Below are 6,428 nucleotides of genomic sequence, written 5' to 3'. Positions count from 1 at the left end.
GAAAACAGCCCTCAGCCCCTCACCCAGACTGGCCAGGCACCCAAGTGGGGACCCCCCACCCTAAAGGGGGTGTGGCCAGCTGCAAACAGCCATCAGCCCCTCACCCAGGCTGGCCAGGCACCCCAGTGGGACACCCCCCCATGATCCGGGAAACCCTTCAGGGCAAACCAGCCGGCCCCCACCCATGCACCAGGCCTCTATCCTATATAATAAAAGGTCATATGCAAACTGGCCCTAACAGCAGAATGACTGGGAAAGACTGGTCACTATGACACACACTGACCACCAAGGGGCAGACGCTCAATGCAGGAGCTGCCCCCTGGTGGTCAGTGCACTCCCACAGGGGGAGCTCTGCTCAGCCACAAGCCAGGCTGACGGCTGCCAGTACAGCGGTGGTGGTGTGAGCCTCTCCCGCCTCCTCAGCAGTGCTAAGGATGTCCAACTGCAGCTTAGGCCTGCTCCCCACTGGCAAGTGGACATCCCCTGAGGGCTGCTGGGCTGCCAGAGGGATGTCTGACTGCCAGCTTGGGCCCGATCCCCCAGAGAGCGGGCCTAAGCCAGCAGGTGGACATCCTCTGAGGTGTCCCAGACTGCAAGAGGGCATAGGCCAGGCTGAGGGACCCCCGAGTGCACAAATTTTTGTGCACCGGGCCTCTAGTCTACTATATAAGACAAACTAAAAAAAAATCTGGGTGACATACAAGTTTGATCTAATAGATAGAAACAACCACAAAGGAACAAAAAATGGGGAGACAAAGAAACAACCACCATCCTATAAAATAAAAGCCTCATATGCAAATTGTCCCTTTGGGTGGTTGTTCAACCGGGAGTTCGACCATTCGCTATGTGCGTTGACCAGCAGGGGGTGGCGTTTACCACATGGTGGGGGTTGGCGATGTGCTGTGATCTCTTGCCAGCTACCTGGGGGCAGCGGTGATAAGGACAGAGGTGCAGTGAGAATGTGGGGGTGTTCACCAAGCTCACTCTCACTCCCTCTGCTACCCTCCCCCGGGACACCAGGGCTCATGTACTGAGGAAGCCCCTATGCTCAGGTGCTGGGCACCCACGAGGAGACCGCCCCACACCCAGGACTGCAGGGGCCAGTCGGGCTCCCCGTGGGTTTGTGCAGGAGCCGGTCTGCGAGGCTGGTTGAGTGAGAGCATGATGCCCGCTCGGCTTCCATGCCACAATGCTGAGCAGCCCACAGGCCCACGCTGTGCTCTGGCCTGCGGCGTCCGGCCATGCTCACCACATCTCCGCATGGGGACTCAGGTGCCATAACTCAGGCAGAGGGGGGCGCGTGGGGGCACAAGGGCCCAGGTGCTTCCCAGTGCCCAGAGGTCAGCTGGGACCTGTCCTTCCATGCCAGATGCTCACACTTCGATGGCTGGCCAGGCCTAGGGACCACACCCATGCACGAATTTCGTGCACAAGGCCTCTAGTAGGAAATAAAAGGAGGAATCACTAGAAAAGGAAATAAATGAAATGGAGGCAAGTAATTTGTCAGAGGAACAATTCAGAACATTGGCTATAAGGACGCTGAAAGGGATGGAAGACAAATTCAACAACAACATGTGTAAGAATCGAGAGGAAATGAAGAAGATTCAAGAGGAAATGAAGAATGACATAACCGCAATAAGGACACAATGGAAAGTATCAACAGTGGACTAAAATAAACTGAGGACCACATCAACGAGTTAGAAAACAGGTAGTTAACACCCAAGCACAGCAGCAACTGGAAAAAATGTAAAAAGCAGGAGAGAGACTAAGGGAGCTTTGGGACAACATGAAATGAAACAACATCCGTATAATAGGGGTGCTAGAAGGAGAGGAAGAGGAGCAAGGAATAGAAAACCTGTTTGAAGAAATAATGAAAGAAAACTTCCCTGATTTTGGGAAGAAATAAGCCACACAAGTCCAAGAAGCACATAGAGTCCCAATCAAGATGAACCCAAAAAGACCGACACCAAGTCACATCATATTTAAATTGGCAAACATTAATGACAAAGTAAGAATCTTAAAGGCTGCCAGAGAGAGACAGAAAATTACTTATAAGGAATCTCCTATTAGATTATCAACTGATTTCTCAACAGAAACACATCAGGCCAGAAGGGAGTGGAATGAAATATACATAGTGATGTAAACCAAGGGACTGAATCCAAGAAAAATATACCCAGCAAGGCTATCAATCAAAATTGAAGTTGAAATCAAGAGCTTCACAGAAAAAAAAGGCTATGGGAGTTTATTAACACAATCCAGTAATGCAAGAAATGCTAAAGGGACTTCTGTAAAAAGAAGAAATACAAAGGGAAGAAGGGACACAGGCATAAAGAATAAAAATGGCGACACACATGTACCTATCAATAATCACCTTAAATGTAAATGGATTACATGGTCCAATCAAAATACATAAGGTAGTTGAATGAATAAGAAAACATGACCCATATATATGTTGTCTATAAGAGACCCACCTCAGAACAAAGGACTCACAAAGACTGACAGTGAAGGAATGGAAAATTTTTTTCAGGCAAATAGAAATGAGACAAAAGCTGGGGTAGCAATACTTATCTCTGTCAAATAGACCTCAAAGTGAAGGCCATAGCAAGAGATAAGGAGGGCCACTTCATAATACTAAAGGGAGCAATTCAACAAGAGGATATAACTCTGGTAAACATATATGCACCCAATACAGAAGCACCCAAATACATAAAAAAAACTTCTGGAAGATATCAAGGTAGAGACCAACAGCAATACAATCATAGTAGGTGACTTTAATACCCCACTGACACCCCTGAATAAATCCTCTAAACAAAAAATCAGCAAAGAAGCAGCAATCCTAAATGACTCACTAGATCAGATAGAATTAACTGATATCTTCAGCATATTTTACTCCAAAGCTACAGAATATACATTCTTCTCAAGTGCACATGGGACATTTTCAAAGATAGACCACATATTGGGACACAGGGAAAGACTCTTCAACTTCAAGAAGATTGAAATCATAACAAGCGTCTTCTCAGATCACAATGGCATAAAATTAGAAATCAACTAGAATAGAAACAGTGAAAAAAATCAAACAATTGGAGTCTGAATAGCATGCTATTAAACCAGAGGTTCTCAACCTGTGGGTCGCGACCCCTTTGGCAGTTGAATGACCCTTTCACAGGGGTCGCCTAAGACCATCCTGCATATCAGATATTTACATTATGATTCATAACAGTAGCAACATTACAGTTATGAAGTAGCAACGAAAATAATTTTATGGTTGGGTCACAATCTGAGGAACTGTATTCAAAGGGCCAGAAGGTTGAGAACCACTGTATTAAACAATGACTGGGTTACCAAAGAGATCAAAGAAGAAATAAAAAGCATCCTGGTAACATATGACAATGAAAACACAACAATCCAAAATCTATGGGACACAGTGAAAGCAGTCCTAAGAGGGAAATTCATAGCTCTACAGGTCTACCTCAAAAAACAAGAAAAACTGGTAATAAATTATCTAACCCTACAACTTAAAGAATTAGAAAGAGAACAACAGGAAAAGCCCACAGTAAGCAGAAGGAAGGTAATAAAAAAGATCAGAGAGGAAAAAATGACATAGAGACCCAATAAACAATACAAAAACAATAAAAGCAAGAGCTGGTTCTTTGAAAAGATAAGATTAATGAACCTCTAACCAGGCTCACCAAGAAACAAAGAGAGAGGACCCAAACAAACAAAATCAGAAATACAAGAGGTGAAGTAACAACCGACCCCACAGACATACAAAGAATTGTAAAAAAAAAAACAACAACTGTGAACAATTCTACTTCAACAAACTGGACAACCTAGATGAAATGGACATATTCTTACAACAATGCAAGCTTCTAAAACTCAATCAGGAAGATTAAAAAAACCTGAATAGGCCAATAACTACCAATGAAATTGAAGCAGTAATTAAATACCTTCCAGAAAAAAAAAAAGCCTCGTCAGGATGGCTTCACAGGGGAGTTTTTCCAAATATTCAATGAAGAACTAAAACCAATCCTCCTCAGACTATTCCAAAAAATTCAAGAGGAAGGAACTTCCAAGCTCTTTTTATGAAGCCAGCATTACTCTATTTCCAAAACCAGATAAAGACAATACAATGAAAGAGAATCGTAGGCCAATATACCTGATTAACATAGATGCTAAAATCCTCAACAAAATTCTAACAAATCAGATCAAGCATTACATTAGAAGTATCATACACTATGACCAAGTGGGATTTATTCCAGGGATGCAAGGTTGGTACATAAATAAATTGAGAGACAAAAATCACATAATAAAAAAATGAATTTAAAATCACATAATCATATCAATTGATGCAGAAAAAGCATTTGACAAAATCCAACACCCATTCTTGTTAAAAACCCTCAGCAAAGTGGGAATAGAGGGATCATACCTCAACATAATAAAAGCCTTATGTGACAAACTACAGCCAACATCATACTCAATGGGCAAAAGCTAAAACCATTTCCCCTAAGAACAGCAACCATTTCCCCTAAGAACAGGAACAAAACAGGGACGCTCCTGTTCAACATAGTACTGGAAGTGCTATCCATAGTGCCCAGACAAGAAGAAGAAATAAAAGGCATCCAAATTGGAAAAGAAGTAAAACTGTCATAATTTGCAGGTGACATGATATTGTACATAGAAAACCCTAAAGGCTCCATCAAAAACCTACTAGACTTAATAAATGAATTTGGCAATGTAGCAGGATACAAAATTAACACCCAGAAATCTATTGCTTTTTTATACACCAATAATGAACTCACAGAAAGAGAAACTTAAAAAAAATCCCATTTACCACTGCAACGAAAAAGTTAAGATACCTAGGAATAAACTTAACTAAGAAGGTAAAAGACCTGGTACTCAGAAAACTATAGGACATTGAAAAAAGAGATAGAGGAAGACATAAACAAATGGAAGAATATACTGTGTTCATGGATTGCAAGATCAACATCATTAAAATGTGCACACTACCCAAAGCAATCTATAGATTCAATGCAATCCCCATTAAAATACCAACTGCATATTTCAAAGACCTAGAACAAACTCTCCAAAAATTCATATGGAATAAAAAGACTGTTCTCAAAACTGCCTGGTACTGGCACAAGAACAGACATATAGATCAATGGAACAGAACAGAGAACCCAGAAATCAACCTACAACATTATGCTCAATTAATATTTGACAAAGGAGGCAAGAACATTAAATGGAGTCAAGATAGTCTCTTCAATAAATAGTGTTGGGAAAATTGGACAAATACATGCAAAAAAAATGAAACTAGACCACCAACTTACACCATACACAAAAATAAACTCAAAATGGATAAAGGACTTAAACGTAAGATGGGAAACTATAAAAATCTTAGAAGAATCCACAGGCAGCAAAATCTCAGACATATGTCATAGTAATATCTTTACCGATACAGCTGCTAGGGCAATGGAAACTAAGGAGAAAATAAACAAATGGGACTACATCAAAATAAAAAGCTTCTGCACAGCAAAAGAAGCCAGCAACAAAACAACAAGAACGCCCACTGCATGGGAGAACATATTTGCCAATGTTATCTCCAATAAGCATTTAATCTCCAAAATTTACAGGTAACTCACACAACCTAACAAAAGGAAGATAAACAATCCAGTAAAAAAATGGGCAAAGGACCTAAGTAGACACTCTTCAAAAGAGGACATATAGAAGGCCAAGAGACGTATGAAAACATGCTCAAAGTCACTAATCATCTGAGAGATGCAAATCACAATGAAAATGCGGTACCATCTTGCACCTGTCAGAATGGCTATCATCAACATATCAAAGGACAAGTGCTGGCGAGGATGCGGAGAAAAAGGAACCCTCGTGCACTGCTGGTGGGAATGCAGACTGGTGCAGCCACTGTGAAGAACAGTATGGAGATTCCTCAAAAAATTAAAAATGGAACTCCTATTTGACCCAGTAATCCCACTTTTAGGAATATATCCCAAAAAATCAGAAACACCAATCAGAAAGGACATACGCACCACTATGTTCCTAGAAGCACAATTTATAATAGCTAAGCTTTGGAAACAGCCTTAGTGTCCACCAGCAGATGAGTGGATTAAAAAACCGTGGTACATCTACACAATGGAATACTATGCCGCTATAAAAAAGAAGGAACTTTTGCCATTTGCAACAGCATGGATGGACATGGAGAGCATTATGCTAAGCGAAATAAGCCAGTTGGAGAAAGATAAATACCACATGATCTGATTTATTAAGTCTTCTCAAATGGCAAAAACCAACAGAACCCTATTTTTATTTCACTCCTAGCTTATATAAGTAAAAGATGAAAGGATAGCCCTAGCTGGTTTGGCTCAGTGGATACGAGGATCTATCCTCCTGCGGACTGAAGGGGTCCCAGGTTC

Source organism: Myotis lucifugus, unplaced genomic scaffold (assembly GCF_000147115.1).
Source record: "Myotis lucifugus unplaced genomic scaffold, Myoluc2.0 scaffold_2, whole genome shotgun sequence".
NCBI classification, from domain to species: Eukaryota; Metazoa; Chordata; class Mammalia; order Chiroptera; family Vespertilionidae; genus Myotis; species Myotis lucifugus.
The sequence above is the reverse complement of the archived record's forward strand: the minus strand, read 5'-3'. Positions refer to the sequence as shown.